We start from the raw sequence: 25,569 nt of genomic DNA, 5'->3' as shown, positions 1-25,569 counted from the left end.
GAAAGTGAAATCGAATTGCAATTATGAGAGAGATAAAGGAACGGGTACTTTTATTGCATTTATGGAGTTTGGTCTTCTACATGCTTTATCTGGTTCTGTTACAAAAGGAAATGTCTTTTTTTTTTTTTAATTCAGCTATAAAAACCTAAAGAGATTCAAATAGTGGCAAACTGTAGTAAGTCGTTTCAAAAGGGAAAACATTTCACAAAAATAAATCGGTCATTTCGCTTCCTTAGAACTTGAGTTTCTATTACTTTCAGGATGTTTTCAACTTCAGAATGAATAGAGTAACCAGGGAAATAATTTATTTGAGTTCAAAGTTGGCCATAGAAATGAGTACAGAATTTAAAACAGAGAAAAATAGTAGGGAATTTAATACGGCTTGTCAAAAACTGCTTAACCCATTTAGCCTGTGAAAATGTATTATTTGGATGACTACATTGCCAAGGGGAGCTGGGCATCTGGAATACATTGAAGGTTAGGGCTTAGGTCCTAGTATAGCCACCAGATCGATGCACTGACCATCGAGGGGCCCCCTGGGGACTGTTGAGCAGATAATCCAGTGTGTGAAGGAATGTAGGGTCCACCATGTGGAAAGCAAGGCAGAGTGACCAAGACCCATCATTAGAAAGAAGTCATCTCAATCCCTTGCCTATGGATCCACGATGCATCTTAACAGCTTTCCATCACCTTCCGGTCAGTAGTCAAACTTTGCAGCCTGGCACCTGTTTCTTCTAATGGGCCAAATTTTACAAGCTGCTCCTCCCTCACCTGAACTAAGTCCAGGACTCAGTTCAAGGCATTTTTCTTGGGAAACCTTCTCTGACATCTCTCACCGACTCCCTTTTTCAGTTTTCTTCATCACCTTCCAATAGCACCTTGAGCTTACATGGCTATTTGACAGTGTGGTTTCATTTCCCCAAACTCTCATGAGCTCCTGGCCCAAAGGACTGGCTCCTCCATCTCCACATTTACTGTGTGAGTCTGGATATTGTCTACTTGCCACTCGAGACCCACCTGTTCTCCATCCTCTCTTACCTCCTCTGTGCCCTGGGGTGGAGCATCATGCAGGCTCATGGCTCTGGCTTCCTGGTTGGGCTGGCTCATTATCTACTGAACGCATTTTGTAAAACAAAAACATATCCAATTGGGCATTGCCCTCTGGCTTCCAGATGGGAAGGCTGAGGTGATAAATGAAGAGTGAAGGGTGAGAAGAAAGAGGACTTAGGGTAATTGTTATCCTGGGTCCCTCCTTCTGAGCCATGGGTTGGCAGTGGCTGTGAACCTCTATCGAAGGCCACCAGGGAGGCAGCCTCACCGCTACGGTTCCCTCTCTCCTTTGAGGAATCTCTCTCTCCTCCTGCCCCTTCATGCCTGGGGATGGTTACAGCTTCTACTTCTCTCAAGTTCTCCCAAATGTAAAAGGGAACTTAGATGCAGAGAACTCCGAGGCCTATTCTGAAATCCCGCCACTACCAAACACACCTCTCTTGCATTTGGGGTGGATGTTCACTGCCTTCCCCACCCCCTCAAGTCCCAAGTAGGGAGAGATCTGCCTTGAGGCTCTGCCATGGGATCGATTCCTACTAAGCTAGAAGATATTGATCCTGTGACAATTGCTGTCCTGTCTTTCTCTGTGTGAGGAGCTGACTATAGACTTAGGGATTGTGCACAAGGACAGGATTTCTGAGTAACAATGGCTTATTGTCCCATTATCGATTGTTCTGTAGTCTCACTGGGTTAGGCCTGGTGCATATTTCCTACTCCCTCCTTCCCAAAGCAAACTGAAGCCTTTAAAGAGGGAGGGGCAGGTGTAGACAGAGAGTGGCGATTTTATTTCATATGAAGATGCTCGGCTCCTGACTGAATATATTTTTATTTCTTTTTGAATGCTGAAAATGAGTCAGAGCAACGGTCCTGGCAATGACCCTGGATTTATCAGAGCGGCTTGCGTCTTAGACAGTTGTATCTCAGCCTTATACTTGCCAGCCCGTCCAGAAACCCCCACTGTCCTGAGAAGTGCCCTTACTTCTCCTGGGGCTGCTCTGTACCTGGCCAGCTTCTCCAGTACACAAGGTGTCCGACGCCCACGATACTGTTAAAGGCACATGGAAAGGTTTGATGTTCAATTTCTTTTTAAACTCAGAAGAAAACTTGAATATGATAATGATAAATATATAATGATAAATCCAGCCTCAGTATATTTGCTTTATGTCAATATATTTATAAAATATAATTTTTAATATTTTCTATGAAGGAAAGGACCCACAACGGCAAAAGTGTCTAGGGCCCACAAACATCATAACGCTGCTCTTCTCCTCTGAGCACCAGCCCTAAAGACACTCTTTAGCAAATAAAACATGGGGAGCCTAAGGCTCTGAAACTCCCCTAGGAGATTCAGGCCACACACCAGCAGATCAAAGGAATGAGCCATCTTGCAGTGAAGGAATCTGCTTCATCTCGTTTAAGCCAGCTAGTTCCAAACTTATCTGACCACAGAATACTTGGAGAAACACCCATCTAAACTGTACTTGTTTTATTTATCTTTTTAGCCTAGATAACTTTCCAGAACTTAAATAGTCCAACTTTGTATTTATTTTTTAAATGCCCTCTAGGAAATGTCTAGCCATAAATTCCAATTTTTTACAAGAAGCAAGATCTCAATTCAATAACCAAAACTTTCACCTAAGAAATTAGAAAAATAAGAGCAAACTAAACCCAAAGCAAGCAGAAAGGTGGAAATAATAAAGATTAAAGCAGCAATAAATAAAAGATAGCATTAAAAAATTGAGAAAATTAACAAAACTAAAAGTTTTGAAAATATCAACAAAAAACATCTTTGAAAGATCAAAAAAATTGACAAACTTTTAGTTAGACTGACCAAGAAAGAGAGACAACTTATATAACTAAGGCCAGGAGTAAAAGAGTAGACAGTACTACTCACCTTACAACAATAATGTAAGGTGAGTAGTAATAAATAAAAATGAATTATAAATAAAATGAATTATAAGAGGATATCACAAACTATAAATAAAATGGATTATAAGAGGATACTGTAAGCTATTGTATACCAACTAATGATATGGCCTAGATGAAATGGACAAATTCCTAGGCAATACAACAACAGAAACTGGCTCAAGAGAAATATAATGCTTGAATGGATCTATGTAACTGAGGAAGAAATTGAATTACTAATCAAAAAACTGCCCACGAGGTAAAGCCCAAGACCAAATGTCTTCGCCGGTGAATTCTAATTGAACTTTAAAGAAGTATGAATACCAATTCTTCACAAACTCTTGAAAAATTAGAAGAGAAAACACTTCTCAGCTTATTTTATGAGGCCATTATTGCCCTATCCTGAAGCCAAAATCAGACGAAAACAAGCACATTACCGACCGATACCCCTTATGAATACAAACACAAATATCCTCAACGAAATACTAGCAAACTGAATTCAAAGGATTATACATTATGAGAAAGTGGATTTTTAACACAAGAATGCAAGGTTGGTTCAATGTACAAAAAGCAATCGGTGTAATCCACTACATTAATAGAATAAAGGACCAAAACCACATAATCATCTCAATAGATGCAAAAAAGCATTTGAGAAATCCAACACTCCATTTATTAATCAAATCACTCAACAGATTAGAAATAAAAGGCAACTTCCACAACCTAACCAAAGACATCTACAAAAAACACACAGCTCACATCATACATAATGGTGAAAGACTGAATATTTCCCTCTAAGATCAGCAACAATACAACGACGTCCATTCTCACCACTTCTATTCAACATCGTGCTGGAGGTTCTGGCCAGGGCTATTAGGCAAGGAGAAAAAGTAAAAGGCTCCCAGATTAAAAAGATAAATCTATTTACATATGCCATGATCTTATATATTGAAAATGCTAAGGAATACACATACGCACACACCTATTAGGATTAATAAATGAGCAGTAAAGTGCAGGACACAAGATCGATATATGAAAGTCAATTGTATCTCTACTATACACTATGAATAATCCAGAAATGAAATTGTTAAGAAAACCTATACACTAGCAATGAATAATCCAGAAATGAAATTGTTAAGAAAATATTTCCTTTGACAATAAAATCAAAAAGAATAAAATATTTAGGAATAAATTAAGCAAAAGATGTGGAAGACTTCTACACTAAAAACTTTAAAACATATTGAAAGTAGATCAAAATAAATGGAAACCCCCTCCCATAGTCATAGATTAGAAGACTTGATATTGTTAAGATGACAGTGCTCCCCAAACTGATCTACAGATTCAAAACAACCCCAAATCCCAGCTATATCAACCTAAATGGAATATTATTCAGCCATGAAAAGAAACGAAATACTGACTCATCCTACAACATCAATTAACCTTGAAAACAGTATGCTAAGTGCAAGAAGTCAGACACAAACGACTTCATATGTAATATAATTCCATTTACCGGAAATAGGTAATAGGTAAGTCCATAGAAATAGAAAGTAGATTCATGGCTGCCAGGATCTGGGAGATAGGAGAATGAGGAGTGACTACTAATGGTTATAGGTTTCTTTGGAGAGTGGGGCCGTAATGAAAAGTTCTGAAATTAGACAATAGTGATGATTTCACAACTCTGTGAATATACCAAGACAGACCCAGTCCCTGCCCTCAGAGAGCCTGCAATTTAACTCATACTCTCTTGAAACTTAATTCTGAATTTCAGTATTTTTTTGGGGGGGGGCGGTTATCCTCTTACAGAGTGAGGGTAGGAGGTGGGGTACAGAAACAATTAGCTTTTTTTCTTTAGAGCCCTTGTTTCACGTATCTGGTAGATCCTAACTTAGGTGCCTATCAAAATGTCACCTGTTGGCAAAAGTCAGTTTAAAATCTTTACCATTCTTGTTCTTTCTCCATTTTAGCTGAGGACTCTTGAAGGGTGGGGAGAAGACCCCCAATATTCATTGGGCCCCTGATATATTTGGGGCACTGTGTGATGATTACAACCACCCTGCAAGGTGGGTCACAGCTATAGCTAAATGACCAATATTGGCAGAACATTTACTATGGGCCACATACTGTACAGGGTTTTTATAAACATTATCTGATTGTATCTTCCCAATAACTTTATGGGTCTCTATTTTATAGATACCCTTTAGAGAGAGTTGCCCAACAAAACAGGTAATAAGTGGAGGAGCTGGAATTTTTACTTCAGCTCTGCCTGGCATGAGCATTGTCCTCTCCTGAAGCTCCTTCTGGGTTCTGCCTTCAGAATACCTAAAAGCCTTATAGATCCAAAAGAATGAGTCTCTAATGCAGGCTCGTGGGCCCTGGGGCAGGTAGACAGAATGCTGGTGGTTCAGATTTCTGGCTCCACCAGCTATGTGTCCTTGCATTCATTCCCTCCTCTGGGAAATAGGTCAGTAGTAATTCCAATCTAGAGGGGTGTTATTAGGATGAAATGAGCTGATGTGTGTACATTGCTTTCAGCAGGGTTTGGCTATACTAGCTGATCAATAAATAATAGTCATGATCTCACATCAAACCACATAGACCTAATAGCAATTGTAATAGATCTATCTAATCGACTTACTAGATGCTCTACACCATGCTGGACATGTTATATGCTCCCTCCCCACCATATCCAATCTGCTTATCCTCTCTGCGGGCAGAGAATTATTCTTCTCACTTTACAGGTGAGAAATCCAAGGACAGGATCACACAAGCTAAGATCACACAAACCAAATTTGACGAATCGATGCCACGAGCCTTCCGGTAGAGCCAGGACCCATTGCATTCCTCAGGACTTGGAATATCTTCCTTCTCAAGAAAACTTCTCGCCTCCAAGATCCGATCACATAGGGGCATCTGAACAATCCCAGCTAAAAGTGATGAGCTGTAACCTGGGCCAGAACTAAGGAGGAGACATGTGAAGTACCTAGGATGCAAAATATAAGGAGGCACTCGCTCTCAGTGTCGTGCAAAGGCAGGGCGGGCATCTGAGACTGAGTGCCTCCCTAAATTTTGTGTCTTGCTCGTCTTACCCTAATTCCAGCCCTGACTGTGTTGCCACTCAAGAAGCCCCCAGACCTTGTCACAGGGGGTACAAAGCCTCATGGTTTGTGTCTGTAACTGACAAAATTGCCATGTTTCTCAACTACAAAATGGAAAGAGACGGGAGTAATAGAAAAGTAAGAGTCAGTATTGAGTCCAATATAATTCAGAGTCTGGCACTGGCCAAATTCACCATTGATTTAAAGCTGGAAGAGAGAGAAGTTTAAAGAAACTAAAATATCAAGGCTTCTAATCCATATTCATGGGAGGGGATTTCCATTTATTTCAGTCTACCTTCAATATGTTTTAAAGTTTTTAGTGTAGAAGTCTTACACATCTTTTGCTAAATTTATTCCTAAATATGTTATTGCTACAGAATATTAGAAAAGATAGGGAAATTCATAAAAAGAGTAAAATCGGAGTGATGAGGATGAATCCCAAGTCTTCTGCTTGCAGGGAAAGAATCCACTGAGTAAGCATCCCCCAAAAGTGAGTTCTAGTTAGAAAACTGAACTCTAGAAAGGAAGTTGGGAGAAGGTGCAACATGGAGAGGAAACAGCTGATATGGTGGAATCGGTTACCCAAGAAGAGGGGAAGGCCGAGAAGAATTATTTGTAGGAGGAGAAGCAACTTACGGGCAATAGGCATCAGGAGGGAAGATGCTTCAGCAGCAACCCATCTTCCTGTAGAACCTCCGAATTAATGTATCACTCTGTAATTGTCCTGGGGCATCTTTTCAAAATTCTCAGACGTCTTTGCAAACATTGATCAAAGAAGTTTCTCTCTAAGTAAAGGGCTACAGGTTGAGTTTTTTCTTTCTCCCTAATAGTCAAACTTGTGGCTCAGGTGGAGGTCAGCAGAGCAGGGGTTTTATATTCTTCCTGTATTAACTGGGACTCTGCAGCTCTGTAAGGAACGCAGGGTGCCTCTTCCTCTTACCTTTCTGCCTCTCAATCTGTGAAAGGGCTGCTCTGTTTCTCGGCCCACCTGGAAGGAAGTGGCCACCTCTAGTAACTTCCCACCGTAGGGGATGATAAATATCTCTATTTCCAAGAAGAGCCATACCAATGGGTATCTTTTGGTCACATGTCCAAATTCCCAGAGAAGAGGCTTAATGCCAGCTTAGATCAGAGGTCATCTTGATCTAATCAGCTATGGCCAGGAAGGTAGGTCTGAACATGGCTCCTCCCATTGAAAGCAAGTGGATAGAGGAAGAAAAGGGGCAGGGCTTAAAAGACAGGTCCTGGGCAGATAACCAGTAGACATCTACTATACGTCCTCCTTCTGTGACATGTGACCTCATTCACAATCGTACGTTAATATTAACTAAAGCAACAAAGACATGAAATGGAATGCTCAGAAGCGAACCGGGGTTGAAGGGATTATGCTGAGTCAGGTGAGCCAGACACAAAAGGACAAGTACTGCATGATTCCAACTAGAGCTGTCAAATTCATAGAGACAGAAAGTAGAACACTGGCGACCAGGGCCGGGGTGGGGGAGGTGGGGGTTTTTCTGTTTAATAAATACAGAGTTTCTGTTTGGGATGATGAAAGAGTTCTAGAGAGGGGACGGTGGCGATGGTCACCCAGCGATGTGAGTGTACGTAATGCCACTGAACTATATACACTTAGGAATGATTAAAGTGGTAAATGTTAGGTTATGCATATTTTCCCGCTACATAAAATAAATAATAAAATAAAATACAATTCCAACCAGGGAACCTACGGAGGGCAGACCACAAAGACGATGCAGCTTGCCCATTTACGCATCCATGCCACGCTCAGTGGGTTATTCTCTTTGCTTGGGATGTACTTTCTTTTCTTTACTCGAGATGCACATCTTAGTCTCCCTTTAAGACCCAGCTGATACATAAACCCACCTCTTTTAAGCCACTCCCCCACACAGACTGAATCGTGTCCTTTCTGTTTCTCTGGCAGCATATATGACATACAACGCTACTACCATATATCATGTGCCGTAATCATTATTTTAGACATTTATCTCTCCCCTTTGCCTACAAACTCTAGAGCAAGCCGATAAAAACTGTACAGTCTGACAGTTCAGACAATAGACCCTAGAGCCCCAAATCCCAGCCTGCCGCTCACCCATATATGATCTTCAGCAAATTACTTTCTGTGCCTTATTCTCTTCAACTGTAATAATGGGGATCATTGTCATATTTACCTGTACGGTTGTTGCGAGCGTTAAGTGAGAAAACCCACACAAAGCATTGTACACACTCGCTGACACATCGTTTATGTGCTCAATAAATTTTACTCCTCATTGTCATCACTCACTGTCAAATGCAGCATCAGGGGCACGGTGGCAAGACGGTGTTTGTTGAATGGATGAACAAAATAAGGGAAAAAAATAAGACTGTGTGTTATGTATATATAAATTGTCAGTCATGGCCAAACAAATGGAAACAAGATTAGGAAAAGATTGGCTGCCTGTTACACCAGACAGTGGCCTCAGCTTTGCAAAGGAGGCTGTGAATATATTGCTTTTGGACGCAGTTCGGGAACTATCAGACGAAGCATTAGCGAGGACATTGGGGAAAGTTAACCAGCCATCCCACTGTGGTGCATCTGCATAAACGAGGTGCCCAGAATGTCCCTTTCCGAACATGGATTTTTATTCCACTTAGCTGCTACATCCTTTGGCTGCGGAGAACAGATTGACACTTAAATATGTACACTGCTTTTAGATTTCCCTGGAGAGAGAGATCGATAGAGCCCCTGTTTATTTGCGGAGCAAGGGTTTAATTGTGGACCAGGCCTGTCACCTTCAGCGCCGGATCGCTTACGTTCCCTCCCCGAGCCCCTCTCATTTTCATTTGGAACCTCTCAGACCTTCGAGCCCATAATGATGCTGAACAAAATGCTCATCTCAGTAGAATGGGGGCTTTGTTTCCTATCGCTCACGTCCATCTTGGTAAAATGACTTACAACAGCTGCTCTGAGAAGTAAAATCGGATGGAAACAGAGTCTGCACAGATATAAACATAAACATTAGTTTCTATGGAAACAAAAGTTACAGAGCGATGGCTGGAAGACCTAAAAGTCTATGTTCCAGGAATCAAATGCTAAATATATAGTGAGTGCATCCACTGGGAATCACACCAATCACACCAAATTCTTTTTGAGAACAGAACAGAGCGCATGTAAGATTTTGGCTAAAATGGACACCACCTAGCAGAATCAATATGAGGGAAGGCAGTCTTTTCTGCCCCAAATTGAAACCATATTTCTTTTCTTAATTGAAAGCCTCGGGGCAATGAATTGTGCATTAATAGAATCCAGTCAACAATTATACCCGTGGGCACTTCACTCCGGTGTCCAATAAAAGCTCTGAAGGCATACTAAAGGTTTGAAGTCCTACACTCAGAGCAAAATGTTCCCAAGAGCCTCCTCGAATGGACCCAATTCCCGTGTCCCTGGCAGTGCCATACATCCCACTGGGCTGCTCACCTCCCCATCGTCCCCACATCATTGCAGGAGTCCCCAAAGCAGTTGTCATGCCTGAGACTGAAGGACCTCGGTTTAATGGTATTGGTGATATTGCAGCAGGAGAACCCAAGGATGTTTGTGCAAATCCATTGGTTTGCTCCAGGAGAGACAAAGTCATGGGTTCCGCGTCGGACAAGCTGAATTTCAGGTGCCCCTGAGACAGCCAGTGAGAGCCAGCCCATCTGTTGCACTTACTACTGCCACGTCACATGTTAGCACTCCAAGAGTTGGTCGCTTACAAAGATCTTTTTATTAGGGTCACAGATGCGGTGGGTCAGGAATCCGGGCAAGGCATAGTGGGACCGGCTTGTCTCTGCTTCGTGATGTCTGGAGCCTTAGCTGGAAAGGCGCAACAGCCGAGGGTGACTTTAGCTGAGTGATTTGATGACGGGGGATCAGAGACATCTGGAAGTGCCACAGGCCTGATGGCTAATGCTGACTGTCAACTGAGACCTCCACTGGGGCTGTCAACTGAAGCATCCACTTATGGACTCCCCAAATGGCCTGGGCTTCCTCACAGCATGGTGGCTTTAAGATATTTACATGATAAACAGGACAACAAACACAGATGCAAACAAGGCCTTTATGTCCCAGCCTTGGAAGTCACATAGCAGCAGCCAGCCGCACTTCCACTATATTCTGTCACTTACGAGTAAGTTACTAAACTTTCTTGAGCCCTGTTTCAAGGAGAGGAGACATTCTGGGCATGTTTTAAAATTGCCACACCAAAGTTAAAAATAGAGCAATAAACTACGGATGTACTTTAAGACTTTAATGAAACAATTTCAGACTTTAAAAGTAAGTTTCCTCATAGGTGGATAATAATTTTTAACGATAGCGTAACAGTCACCTGGTGAATTTCCTGGTTTCAATAGAAGCTCTCTCCACTAGCCAGTAAGTCCATACGATGTCTAAAGGAGGAGGGTTTAAAGGACTCAGTGTCCAGCTATGCGTCATCCGGCATTTATGTAGAACGCTCAAAGCCCAGTGTAAGAGTAATTACGTTTGCTCTTTGGACCTCGGCTGTTCTCCCTTCATAGTTTGAGAAAATCTTGGCCATAATAGTTACCATGGCAACGGCAACATCTGTGGCGGATCCAGCCTGGAGGATATTTAAGGAGCTGGACCTGATCAGACAGGAATGGGTACCGACCTGGGTGCAAGCAGGACACTAGCAGGGGGTCTTTCCGGGATCAACACCTGCCCGTTTTGTCCTCTGAAGCAGACAACACAGAGCTAAGCTAAGGGCTTATTGGAACCAGTGGAAATTTGGTGTGAGGATTACAGAGAATAGGTTAACGGGGCAGTGAGAAAGGAGAGGTATGTAGTGTTAGCGTTCGTGAAGGGTTTCAACTGCCCCTAAGGCACAACGTACCCGAAAGATATTCAAGGGAGCCCTTTGTAAGTGGCAAATTCAACAGCTACTTACTAAAGGCCAACTGTGCACCAGGCCCTATACTGGTGGCTCACACATACCATTGCATTTAATTTTTCACCCTCTTCCTGAAAACAAGGTCTCCTATCCCTATAGATGAAATGCCTTCGTCAAAGTCAAAGCTGGGATTGAAGCCCAGATCTTTCTACCGTCTCCCCACCAGTCAATGTGGCATGTCCATGGAGGAGGGAGACGTGACCTTGCTCTCCATATGGGTGAAAGTGCCCTGGGCTTTGCACATGTTAGGCATCTTCAGAAAAAGCTCCATCTGAGATGACATTAGAGAGAACGGCGAGGAGTCTCGTAGGCCATGGGAAAGACTGGATTTTATTCTGAGCACAAAAGGATCAACATAAGTCTGTTCGCAAATTACTCCTTGAACTTCTGCCACACACTAGGCTTGTGTCAGACTCTGGGAACAAGACTGACAAAGCCCTGTTCCCTTTCCCTAGGCAAGTCAGGGAAAAAAGCAAGCCAGCAGATGAAAAAAATAAATATACACTTACCTTATGAAGAAAAAAGAAATAAGAACATACTATGATAAAGAGCTCTAAGGGAGAAAGGGTTCTTTTTGGATAGAGTGATCGAAAAAAGCCTTTTCTGCAGAGGACACACTTGAGCTGAGACCTGAAGAATGACAAGGAGCCAGCCACACAGAAAGCTGAAGGAAGAACATTCCAGGCAGAGAGAGACACTAGCACAAAGACCCAGAAGTCAGAAAGGGCTTGGAATATCGAAGGTAAAAGTTACTGGGGCAAGTGAGAGGGAGAGGGGTATGAGATGAAATTAGGACAGGAGGCAGGTGCCAGGCCATAGAAAGTCTTATAAGTAGGCTTGCCGAATAAAATACAGGATATCCAGTTACACTGAATACCAGATAAACAACAAATACTTTTTGGATGTAAATACGTCTCAAATGTTGCATGGGATGTACTTATACCGTGGGAAAGAAGTGTTTGGTGTATATCTGAAATTCACATGTAATCAGGCGTCCTGTATTTTTGTTTGCTAAATCTAGCAGCCATACACACTGAGCCCTCAGAAATTAATTCTAAGAACAATGGGACATCGTGGAAGAGCTTTAAGCAAGGAGTGACATGAGTCAATTTACATTTTCAAAAGATTATTCTGGCTCCCACGTGGAAAATGCATTGTGGTGGAGCAAGGGAAGAGGTATATTCAGGCAAAAGGTGGATGGCGGCCCACGTTAGTAGGTAGCCGTGGGGCTGGAGAGAAGTAAGTTGATTTGGGATATGAGCTGGAGGTAGAACCAACAGAACTTGTAGTGGATGGCCAGGTATGGAGGGAGGGCAACTGGAGAATCAAGGATGAGTCTTAGCTCTTAGAGCAGACGTCATCTGCTTTTCACGCCTCAGAAAGATGTAGATGTCAACCAGCCCAAGAGGTCTCTTTGGTGGTCCAAGACACATGGTGGTTTTGGTGGTCTTTGGTGGTCCCCCTGAATTCCATAGCCTTGGCCAACAGCCTACAAGTTAGCCATTTACATTTCTAGTCAAACATCACGTGCTTTGGAGCTCTTCAGGGGGGATCCTAGCTTCCACTCTGCGTGTGATGCTCATTCCCCTTCACTCCGGTCAAAGCCAGGAATAGCAGACATCTGGGGCTCTGGATTTTTCCATTCGTCAAGCCAGTTTTGAAAGATGAGGTTACTCTAAAACCTGAGCTACAACGACCTTTTCCTAGGGGAGACACAACAGTTCATTAAATTCTTGCGGGCTTAACTAAGACAGACACATACTGGGGCCAAGAAGAACTTATTAGCTGAACGCAAGCTTCCATTGCCAGCACCAGGCACCTCGGGGAGTAGAATCTAGTAAAAGAGAGGTTAGAGAAAGAATTTAGGGAACAAATTCTAAATATGGCAGAACTAAACAAAGAAGCACTGTGTTCCTCTGGTCTGTGTCACTTTCAAGACACTATCCCTACTGTATGCCTTCACAAAAGCTGAAGAAATAATCACAACACATTTATCATTCACCGGGCAGAATTATTTTGGCAAGAAATCTATGCTCCGGAATACATTAAACTAACTGACAACATATTCTGGAAAATGTAGATTTTCAAAGCTGGTAGGTGCTTACGCAACCATGTCGGGCTAAGGGACTGAGTGATTATGTCATTATCTGTGTGTCAAATATTTTGGATAAATATTAAATGATCCACGAAGTCAGGTCTTGTTAATGTAGGGAGTGGAAACCAGCAGCTTCAACAATCACTTATTAAAAGCCAGACTGGAGGAGGTCGATTTCACTGGAGGCTCCTGAAGAAGAATTTGTAATGTTCTGGATGGAAGGCTGCATTTGGCATAAATAAATGCATTAGTTTAAACATTAGAATTCTGAAGACTGAACCAAAGCTGCTTATCCCCTCTGCATAACTCAGGCAGCTGGAAGAGGTCACAGAGAATGTTTCAGGGGGCGGCAAGGGAGGTCAAGACTAAGTTCTCCCAGAGAGAACATGGAGGGCCCACTGCTTTTTCCTACTGGTGCGTGTGCATGTCGACATCATGTTTTCATCTCAGATGCTACCAGATTTACAGAGCGTCTTTCTCCCTAGGAATGAGAACAGACAGAACTTTTCAGATGACTTGCTGGATGTTCGGGGGCACAAGGAGGAAGTTCATCTAGGACATGACCTAAGGCGGCATGTCGACTTGGAGGGACAAAGTGAGTTTATGTCCAACTGATGGCTTAATGCAGGGCTCCTCGACTTCAGCACTATGGGCATTTGGGGGCCAGATAATTCTGTGTTGTGGGGACCGTCCTGTGCACTGTAGGACATTTAGCGGCATCCCTGGCCTCTACCCGGAGGAAGCCAGTAGCATCTCCACCCGGTGTAACAACAAAAAACGTCTCCAGACATTGCCAAGCATTTCCTAGGTGGCACTGAGAACCCCTATTTGAGAACCACTAAATTAAGCTGCAAAGGAAGATTCAGGACACTGGATTATCAGCGTGCTATGCATCACTGACTCGAGAAAGGCATGCCAAACACCAGTCAGCTCCACTACACCGATTTCACAGGTGAGAAAACAGCCCCAGAGAAGCGCAGGGTCACACCCAAGTTCACACCACCAGCCAGGGCTTGCCGGTTGCTCTTCCTGCACTTGCTGGCGAGTTCTCCGCCCAGACCCGCCTCACTGAGGTTATAAAAGAAATGAAGGCAGAGATAAAGTCAAACGATCATCATTCCTTATTCATGGCAGGACGTGCAAAAGGTACAAGCTTATTCAGATCTCGCTCCTGAGACCTTATTCTTCCAACCACGCCATCGGTAATCAGGCAGGCTCTCCTCCCCGTGAGAGAGGCAAGGCCTCTCTTTCTTGAGCCTAAAAAGCAGGTAAGTTAGGAATATGGCCCCTCCCTAGGCTGTCTTCCTCATCAGCCCGAGGAACAAAAACGCTCCAAAATATCGCATATGATGAGTTCACCTAGAAAAGATCTCGTTACGGTTTGATTCCGCCATCTGGTCATCCCCAGGCACCCTCCGTCACCCCTTTCCCTTGGAGACATGTCCAGTTCCTCCTGCTTTTACCAAGAGGAGTAACCGTGAGAACTGGCTTCCCTGGGGACTGCACGTCTGCTCGTCTTATGCCTCCGAGCTAGCCGCCCCCACCCCCAGTCGTCTCTGGGACGTTTCTTTGACTCAGAAGCAGCAGCAGGGAGAAATTGCTTCCGTCACCCATTAATCCCCATTCCTTTGTTGATATGCTTCTGTTTAAACCCAGGCCCAGGCTCACTGGGGGGCTGGGAATAGTAGCCGTTTTCATCATCTCCAGTCTCAGAACCCAACAAGCCTGTGTTGTGCATGCGAGAGTTTTCAAGGCATGACTTGCCAAGCCAAGGAATGGGCAACCTCTATGTCCACTTTTTCTTTCTTTCTAGTGTTGCAGCAGAGGGCAAAGGAGAGTCAGATTCATGAAATAAGGGGTCCCGCACCTATCTATTGAGCCCTGGTTAACGCAAGAGATCACTTGATTCTCAGTGCTGGAATTTTATATGAACTAGATATTGAAAACATGCAATAGTAAACATTTTTAAATAGAGACCTTATTTCAACCTTAACTTCCTAAAATGCTGCTGTTATGCAGGGCAATTATGTAATAAATTTGTTAGGGGACTATAAAGCAATAAAAATGGCGGTAATGGTTTGTCACTTAATAGCTGAATTGTAAATGAGTTTTTCAGTATCAGTGTATCAGGTTGTGACAATTAGGAGACCATTCTTAGAGCTGTCTTTAATTTCTAAAATAAAAAAAAAATTCTGAGGTTCCATATCATTAATTTCTTCATTTAAAGATGCTACACATTTAACCATTTGAAGTCGGGGAACATTGGGATTTCTGAGGAGTAGGAACCATCTGAACAACAACAACAGAAAGGCAAATGTAGCAAAGATCTATGCCCATATTAATAATCTACCTAGGGAGTTAGGGTAGCATGTGGTTTAAAACGTGGGGTCGGCCGCTTACTGGTTATATGGTTTTGACAGGTGGCTTCATCTTCCCACACGTCCTTCCTCAATTTCATTCATAAAATGGGAGTGACAGACCAACCCGCATGGTGGGGTTGGTGTTTGATTAGGGTCATTGTCTGTGTCGATGGATTACATGAGATGACATACGAAAAAGATTTAGCCTGGTCTGTAGCCCCTGGTGTGAGCTAAAGAAATGGCAATTGTTGCTTTTGCCGTTGTCATCGCTCATGGGGCATCTCTTGCCTCTCTGATCTTACCTTCTTCTGTCCTTGTTATTTCACACCATACTCCATTTCCAAACTTTTGTCCCCATGTGTCCAGTCTTCTAGAATGAACAAAATTTAGGAAGACAGATTTTTCTCCAAATCCACCTGATATTAGGCCATAATTTCCTTTCTTTTTTTTTTTTTTGACAATGAAATTAGGAAAAAAAAAATTACCATTTAACAAACAAACTTGCATTCTGGCTGCTCCCCTACAGGATCTTGCTTAATCCTTGAAACACCCTAAGAGACCCACATCATCCTTCTTCCAGAAGCACGGTCCAGAGAACTTAAGCAACTTGTCCAATGCTCCCCAGCACTGGTGGCGGAACCAGGATTCCAATCCAGTCCTCTCCACTGGACCACACTCTCTCACTGTAGGAAATACTCATAGATGTCTGATGGACACAAGGCAGGGTGAATGTGGTAGAGCGGGGAGGCAGAGTGTGTCCAAGAGTGAACCAGATGTGAACAGGCTCTCGTTCCCACTGCATGAAGGGACAGGATGTGCCTTGAACAAAGCACTCGGGAAATTCGAGAGGAACAAAATCCTCAGCGCAGGATCTGGCTTCTGCCTCCCTTCCGTCCTCCCGTTCTCCTGCCCGCCTCACTCACTGGCCCTCTTTCTGATCCTTGGCTGCACCCCACGTCTGTTCTTGTCTCAGAGCCTTTGCACGGAGCCCTTGTCCCTGTGAGATCTTCATGGCTGTTTATTCTTGAGTCTCAGCTGTTACCTCCTCTTGACATCTTGCTAACTGTCTCTGCAAAGGGCCCCCCACTCCCAACACCAGTCACCCTATTACACATCACCCTACTCCCTTTTCTTCTAGGCAGTTTGTTTTGTATCTCTTCCAACTAGAACATCAGCTCTGCAGGTAAGGATTTTGCCTGCCTGCTTCTGCCTCTCGTTACTCCTGGAATCCTAGGGCCTCAGCTCACAGTAGGATCTCAACAGAGAGTGACCGACGTTGAAGTGGTCGTGTTGTATTGGGGTGTTTTGTCCTGCAGATTTGTGGATCTGACTCTGTTCCCAAGTCTAAGCTCCCTGGGGACAAGAGCCTTGCCATCTCGCCTTCACATTTTCCAAGGAAAAGAAATGAATTTGTCTTTACCTCATTGTTCCTTTTCTGCCCCCACCCATAGCTCCATTTCTCCACTGGAGTCGTGGGTGGGGGCAGAGAAGGAACGATGAGGTAAGGACAAATTCATTTCTTTTCCTTTCTTTGTATCCCCTGGAATTTCTGCATGTGGACTTTCTTGGTGAGAAAAAGCAATCAGCAAACTCTCTTCTTGAATCGTCTGCGTTCTCTTAGAAGGAAGGAATATAGCTGTAGCGCTCAACTGTTGTTTTGCCTGCCAAGCATCCATTTACTCTTTCTCTGGTAACAGAATATCAGTTTTACTTGAAGGCAAAACTCTCTTTCCAAATTTCAAAACTACGCTGTCCTCAAAACCACTAGCAGGTCAGAGTAGTCTTGGTGGATGCATCCCACCACTTGGATCCAGAGAGAGGCACATGACTCAGGCGTGACCAATCGATGTTTTTTATTCCCCTGGCCATGGAGATGAGCACGTGACCCAAGCCAGGCCAATGAGACTCAAGTCTGTGATTTTACGGAAAGCGTTAGGAAGCGGAGCTCTCTCTTCCTGTGGGCGTGGCCTGGCTGGCGGAATGGAAGCGTGTGCTGCTGCTGGTGCCGATCCCCAAGCCACCGTGAGGATGAGCCTGTAAGAGAGTGAAGCCAACACAGGAGAAAGCACAGCAGAATAATAATGAAAAGAAAGAGTGATGCCCCTGCAGCCCCTAGATCCAGCTACACCTGAAGCTAAGTCTACCTCTGGACTTTTCAAGTAGTGATAAAAATCTCTTTTTATTACTCGGTCAGTTTGAGTCATTTGCAACCGAAACTGAAATGTGGAGACCAAAAATGATGCCAAAGAGTTTGGACCCTATGCCTCAGTGCAGTCTGCGGCTCGCAGCAGGTGCTTAATTAAGTTCTTCCAGGTCTGCGTGTGCAAAGGTTTGGGCTCCAAGCACAAGAAACACCTTAAAGCAAAAGTTGGAAATATTTAGGGAGAGAAGAACCTTTGTTTATCTTCCAGCTCATACGCGGTGGATGTGTCATTCTAATCTCTTTTTAAAGGGCAGTTCTTTGGAACTGGATGCTGCTTAAAGATCAGCCCAGACAGCTGCCAAGGGGAACATCATCCCATTATTATTTTTCAACAGCGGCAGAGTGAATGGATGGCTGCACATTTTTTCATTGCCATAAAACAAAGTGGAGGAATCCAGGTTGTTTTAGCTGCATGCTCAGCCTTTGGGACCAATATAAAGGAAAAGGAGAGAGAGAAATGCAGGTAAGTTTGCCGAACACCTACTGTGTGTTCCAGAACTGATGATGGGTGTCTTACATCCTTCAGCTCACTATATTTGGGATCCGAGTCCTGGATTCAAGCCCAAGATCTGTCAGTGATGGGTTGTAAGACCTTGAACAAGCTAACTAGCTGCTCTGGACCCTAGCTTCTTCCTCTGCCAAACGGGGTAGTAAACTTCTATCATTGTGAGGGTTGTGCTCCATTTACTGGAGGCTGTTTGAAGACACTTTTAAAGGAAAGGTAAAAAAGCATTAGCAATGTAAGCGTATTAGTGTCCCAGGTGATGAATTTGCCAAGGAAGAGATGGTCTACTCTCATCTCTTAATCTACCATAGCTCTGACTTGCTAAAGTTCTAAATAATTGGAAATTAAATGTTCTTCAAAATGATAAAAAAAAATAAAAAAAAATAAGAAAAGAAAAGTTTCTAGAGTCAAAGAAACAGCCCCTGGCTACACCAGCTCAAAATAAACGCCATGGAGAAAAGGCGGGGAGAAGCATAGGAGCGAAGCATAGTTTTGAAGTTTGGAAAGAAAAGAGGCCTCTGCTTTGTTTTAAAGGGCCTCGAAGGCCAATTCTTTGGGTGGAAATGCAGGAAGCATGACATAGTTGCAGGAGATAGGAAGCAAAGAAAACTAAGCGAAGGAGGTGTCGAGAAAAGCAGCCAAGAGCCGCAGAAACAGAAACAGCAGACAAGGTGGGTCTCTGACGTCATTTGAGGCTTTGCCCCTCTCCCCTGTGTTCCTACCCCTGAGGCATTCATAGCCCCTGGGAAAAGCTGACCTGGGACAAAGCAAAGTCTGTTTTTGACCTCTGAATTTCAAAACCCAGGCCCGGGAAGAAGACAGAAGAGATGGAAGCCTAGATGGTGAAAATTCTTCCCATCCTGAAGAAAGAAAGAATAAGAGGGGAAGCAGAGAAAATGTGGGTGCCACCAGGCCCTAATGAGGGCCCCGCACTTTGTGCTACTCCAGGAATCTGAGACTTTCGGGCATAGCAGCCCACAGATGGACCTCAGAGAGGCAGGAAGACCCCAGAGACCCCTGCATCCGGCATCCAGAAGCAGGAGAAACGTTTGAGTGAGGGGAGGAGAGGCAGCCTGACAGGTTTCCTTGATTCAAGCACGTAGCTGGAAGCATAGGCACCCCCAGGGCCACAGGACGGCATGGAAGCCGTCAGTGCTTCCTGGAGCCCAGGTATCCAACACAGGTGTGTCCCCTGTCATGGCACAGATGGTGACAGAAGACGCCCGATAATTAGGGTAAGGGAGGACGTAGTGCCATGACAGCCTGATGACAGAAGGCAAGAACGGGGTAGAGAACCGATATGGGACATGGACGACACAACGTCCAATGGCATCCATGCCTGGCATGTTCATTCCACAGACATTTCCCAGGTAGCCACACGATGGATGGGGTCCAGCCAGGCTGAAAACATAGGGATGGAGATGACCACCACATGGTCCACATGGTTTCATCCCACCCGTGGCCACAGCCCGATGGAGGAGACAGACATACCAACATCAGTAGGAATAGAATACCACGTCAGAAGCCACAGGCAGGAACAGGCAGGAATGGCAGGGGGAATGAGAGAGAAACGGGCACCCAGTCTGTAGGAGCCAGTCCTCGGAGCAGTAGTGTGAAGAATGCCCGGCACCCAGGAATCGGGGGGCACAGGGGAGCAGATGGAAATTCACGCTGGTCCCATATACATCGCCATAAAAAGCAGCAGCTTATAAGACAACTGTCTATGCACGAAAAGCCAGAGTTCTTCTCAAGCAGGAATATAACCATGGTGCTTAGGCTCAGAAGAGCCCGGGCTAGATCTGAGCACAGTTTGGCTGAGGTTCACCTCCCTTCAGACATTGGAATCGAACTGAACTGTTAACGGCGTGAGACCACTCTCCAAAGCTCCCCACCCCCAGACTCAATTCTTTCACGGTAAACCAAAGGTGATTTTATTGCCAACACCTGCTTAAGTGGTCTCAACGCAAAGCAATGATATTCTGAAAAGAAAAGGACGAAATCAAACAAGACGGGCAGAAAGATCCCAGCTCTGGAAGCAAAAACCATTTGTTCACCGGCTTGATTCCCTCAGACTTCGTGGGAGGAAGGGGCGTGTGAGGGGCTGGAGCTGAGAAACACGTGCAGTGGCTTCTCAGGGTCGGGGGGCGGTGGGGCACGTAGGAAAACAAAAATGACCTCCCGCAGCCTCCCTGCTCTTACTAACAGCCCAGGCCAGCTAATGTGTGCCCAGCCACAAAGTCACGTGGGCCAGTCGATCGATACCAAGTCAGGGGGCCCGGCGCACAGAAGCGGCTGTTTTCTCGAAACATCACTAGGAGAAATGGAAATAAAGACCAGGGTCTCAGGGCAGGGGTGTGAGGAAGTCCCCGACACACGGGTCACCCAGGACTCTCCCACTTACGTAGGCCCCCGTGACCGCGTTAGCCAAATCCCTTCTTACTCAGTGGGCCCAATGTGACATTTAAACAGAAATGTTACCCTCGTGGCATTTATGTCCCCAACCCCTTCAGAATCATATCTGTTGTCGCACTGGCTCATCCGTGGTCTCTTTCCAGAGCCAGTGTGGAAACGGTCCATAAAAACAGAAAAAAGTAAGTCTGGACTTTGTGAACTCGAGATTAAATCGGGCCAGGTCTTGGCGTGAAATGTGAGCGTTATAATGCGGAGAAATTAACGTAGCCTTTCCGTTTTCAAAGCGGTGCCCTGTCTTTCGCTGAGCCTCTTGCCGGCAATGTCGACCCACGGTGCCAGGGAACAATTCAAGGAAGACACCAGCCAAGGACTTGGCTTTGAACGGAGACCTGAGACCCCCCTACCCTCAGTGGGAGACCGGCCTGGAGTGAAGCTGGCTTCATCCTGTTTTCGAATCATCGCTCTCCTTTGAAAGTCAGAGAAAAGAAGGAGGCTAGGTTACTGAGTATTTGGCTTACATCATCCATCATTTGAGGGTCAAATTACTACATCATGGTTTGGGTTATCAGGATTGATGTTTTGGGGCAAATGTACACAAAAAAACCTGCATTTTTAAAAAGTGAGTGAAAGTGTGCCGTAAAAAGAAATTCATACTGGTAGACATCAGCACATTTCAGTGAGCGTCGAGGCTAAATTTGAAAGAATGTGTACTTTCGAGATTTCTAATGTAGATGCAAATTTGTGTTAAGAAATGCACATTGAACTCTGTGATTCCAAATCTTTCACACAGGCCTTCTCCACCGAGAGTTTCCCAGACACATGAAAAAATAAAAACAAACTCACACCCCCGTTTGCACAGAAGTCCCCTTCCCTGTGCCAGTGAGTTCTTCTGCTCCCACATCGACTTCATTCATTAAACGAGATATAGTTTTCTGCTTCTTTCTCCGAATACAGCCGTGGCATTCACCATCTCTGCTTTGCTCTCCCCAGTGAGATGGCTGTAACTGACCTAACTTTAAAAAAAAAAAAAAGTTCTAGATCCCACCTTCAGCAGAACAAACCACCTGAGACCTATTTCCATCTGAAATCCCTTGTCGGTTACAAAGGTTTGCTCTTGATGATGAAAGCTGAGCTCAGCTGGGAGATTTGAGCAGATACGGCTTCTTGCTGCTTCTTACGTAGGCCCCCGTGACCGCGTTAGCCAAATCCCTTCTTAGTGTGCCCAATGTGACCCCCAAGTAAAAGAACTTGGTTAAGTTCTTTTGACTTGACCAAGGAGCCTAACAGTTAAAGGTGTCAAGGAACAGATTTTTTAAAAGTCGTACCTGCAAGCCTAAACCTCTGACATGTACAGTTCGATGTGTTGGATTATGCAGTAATTCTTGGTGTTGTTTTAAAACCTGGTTTTAATAGTCACGAAGAGAAGAATTGCAAATGCAATTTTGGATGCTTTTGGCACGAGCCGTAGAATACAGACAGGACTCTACATCAAAACAATAGATAATTCATGCACAATTACCTGGACACTTAGTATGCATTAGACAACTCATAGCGAAGATACAGATTTTTGTTTTTCAGTTGTAGAAGGAATGAATGGATCATAGAACATAGACTCAGGTATGGAAAACTATCAAATCTCTATTTCCCCCCAGGCAGTTTAATTTCAACTGTGATTATTTCATGCCACCGTTATAGGCAAGAAGTTCAACCTCACTGATTCTCAGAGCTCCCCTATCCCCACCCTAGAGGCTCTTTTGCTGTGAGGGCCCCCCATCCCTCAGTCCTCCCCTCGACTCCCCAGCATGTGCGAGCTGTGAGTCATCAGATCACACTGGTTGCCATGGAGACACACATCGTCCCAGTCTACTGGTCCCTTCAGGTCTGGGGCTGCTGTTCCCACGCCATGCGTGGAAGCACCTCGCCTGGACCCTTGGCATGCCTGCCACCTCCCTGGGGCCGGTGCCCTGCCTGGAAGCAGGATGCTGGTTCCCCTGACTCTCAGAAAGCTCTGCTGCTTCTGGCCCAGCAGAATCAATTTTTATTCAAAGACTCTCTCCTTTTTCTATATGTCTCTCAGAGTTATATCCCTCCATCTCCAAACCTATCCCCCACTTTGATATGAAGCTTTGACAAACCAAAGCCAAAAAGAGCAACATCTGGCAGGCAGCTCAGACTCTCTACCCTGCCCCGAGGCTCCCAGCTCAGAGCTTGTGACCTAGTTGAGAAATAGAGGAAAACAGAGAAGTCCCATGAATGTTATTCGTCATGATAGTGAGGGGGAACTTGCTATGTTCTTTTCCTACACCATAACCTGCAGCCTTCACAGGCTTTCTGGTGCTTTCTCAGCTTTGTCTGTCTCGGGACTCCATTCCCTAGCTAAATATTTCATTGCATATTCCATCTGCCATCCCAATCCCTTACTTTCTCTTCAGTGCCCCCACTTCGGTGACAGCAGGGACAAACATGGCCCAGGAGGTCAATGGCGTACAAATCTAATGGTCGTGAGCAACACACACGGTCCTCAGGCTGCACAGAATGTGCCGGTGGCCACAGGAAGGATAGGAGATCGTGACGTTGAGGGAGAGACCGGGGGGACATGAGACAGCCACATGAGATGGAGTAAAAAGGCCACGTATGTCAAACAAATCAAATAGCTAAGGGAAAGCGATGTTTTGTTTTGAAAGCGTATACCCAAATGGCTTACTAGCCGATACTTCTGTGCATCAGTGTTATCCGAAGCGAGGGGAGGCATGCTGGGAGACTTGGCTCGGAGCCAGGACTCTAGACCCAGCTTTACCAGAAGGGGCCTGTGCCTTTGAGGCAGCCATCCCCTGATCTAACCCTAAATTTGCCCTTCACTAAAAATAAAAGGTTGGACCAGTTGATCACCAGGTTCTCTTTGGCTGTGATGGTCTTTGGTGCAAGTTTTTTCAGAGATGATATTTTTAAAGGCCTTTCTATGGTGATTAGGAAAACTACTCATTATGTAACTGAAAGCCTGGGTGGACGTAAACCCCCAGGCATGTCAGCCTGATACCACTGTGTCTTCACCTTTCGACTCTATAAAGACCCAGCAAACTTCATCTGTATTAAAGTTTAATAGCAGCCCAAGACTGAGAGAGCGACTTAATGTGAGCAGTACCTAAGGGGTGTTTTATTCGTGTTGATTCTCATGTGTATGATAAATAGTTCCTGTGCCTGATTTTGTGACGAGAACGGGTTCTCAGAAACTCCAACAAAGGGAGCCCATAAGAAAATTGGAAATCTTCTACCATAGAGAAAGCACTAAAGTATTCATATATTTCTTTGGAGACCCAGCAGGGTATAGAGAGAGCCAGCCGTTTTCAACACGGCCAGACACGTTTACCTCTAATGCTCTCCTACGAACCCCAGGCTGGACGGATGCTGAACAGCATAATGTGGGCTTCAGATGGCAGGTCGGTCACCTTGAGCCATCTGAGGGTCAGAGCAGATGATAGATGCACTTGTGTCTGGGTGTCCCTCGTGTTTGTGTACTTATGTGAATTCGAATGTGTGTGTGTGTGTATGTGTGGAGAAATACATAAATATACATGTAAGAGGGTGTAATAGCCAATTATGAAAGCTGTGGTCTAATATATTTATGGCCGGGAGTTTGTTTCCCTTTTGTCATTTAGAACAGAGGTTGGCAGACTTTTTCCGAAAAGGGCCAGGTAGTAAGTATTTTAGGCTTGGGAGCCATCAGCTGTCTGTCGTAATGACTCCGCTGGAAACTATAGGGCACCAGTAGCCATGGACAATATAGAAATGAACGAGCATGCATGTCTTCCAATAAAACTTTTTAAGGGACACCGAAATCTGAATTTTCACGTGTCACAAATATTATGCTTCTTTTGATTCTCATTCAACCACTTAAAATGCAAACCCTATTCTTGGTTACATAAACAGCTGACAGACCAGATTTGACTGGTGTATACTTGCCAATATATAATTTAGTGTGCCATTTCCCGCAGGGAAAAAAGTAATTATAGATATCGTTTGGGCTACCAGATCAATCCACAAAGGTCAATTCAATCCATGAAGAACCCAAAATGTGGCACATATAGGAACTAACATTTTTTAATGTTTATGCTCGATGCTCCTTACATTCATTATTTCCCTTAATACCCAGTACAGTCCTGTGGGGAAACAGGTTTAGAGAGTTTAAGTGACTTGCCCCTCTCAGGTAAGAAGGCGCAGAGCTGGGATCTGAACCAAGGTCTTGGGATCTCAAAACTGTGATGGTCACAGCAAAGCTACATGGCCTGATTGGTGAGCAGAGGGGACAGTACCCAGTGGCTAGAGAGCCCTCGATGCATGCCAGCTATCAGCATTGTTCTTATGATTACCGGCTATACTACATCAACACTACCAAATGGCCATGGAAGGTCTCATTTCCTCAGATTTCCAAACTGGAACACCCAAACATGTTCCTTTCCCTGGCTTTCAATACCCCGGCCATGCCATTTTGCAAGAAAGGATGGAAATTCTTCTGAACGGGTAGGATTGAGTCTTTAGTTATCCACACTTGTGCCTCTGCTTAGGAGCAGAAAGACAACCATTGAATGTTCGAAATGAAACATTTCATCGTCGGTAATATTCCATCACTCATGCGAGTTACAAAGTTTGCTGAGAACAAACGACCCTCATGGTCAGCCACAGTTAAAACTGACAAATTGAAGTAGACGAAGACGTAAGTGAATATATTTCGTCCCTCTTCCCATGTCTATCTCCCGGCTTTTAGCTACAGTCTTTTAACAATTATAGGATGGGCCTTATTTTAAGTGTGTTTTTCGATCCCTCTGTCATTTTGGGTACCCAACATCTCATTCCCCTGGGGCCATTTTCGGATATCAGAAAACTGCTTCATAGTCAAGTACGGGAGAGTCAATTAGATTTAAAGTGTTCTCCTTCCCCCCCCCCCCCCCCCAAAAAATAGGATTGATCTTGAAAGAGATCACCCGTCTACCAGAAGTGATTTGCTCT

This window comes from Pteropus alecto, unplaced genomic scaffold, assembly GCF_000325575.1.
Source record: "Pteropus alecto unplaced genomic scaffold, ASM32557v1 scaffold125, whole genome shotgun sequence".
In the NCBI taxonomy this organism is placed as follows: Eukaryota; Metazoa; Chordata; class Mammalia; order Chiroptera; family Pteropodidae; genus Pteropus; species Pteropus alecto.
This window is presented reverse-complemented; position numbering follows the sequence as displayed.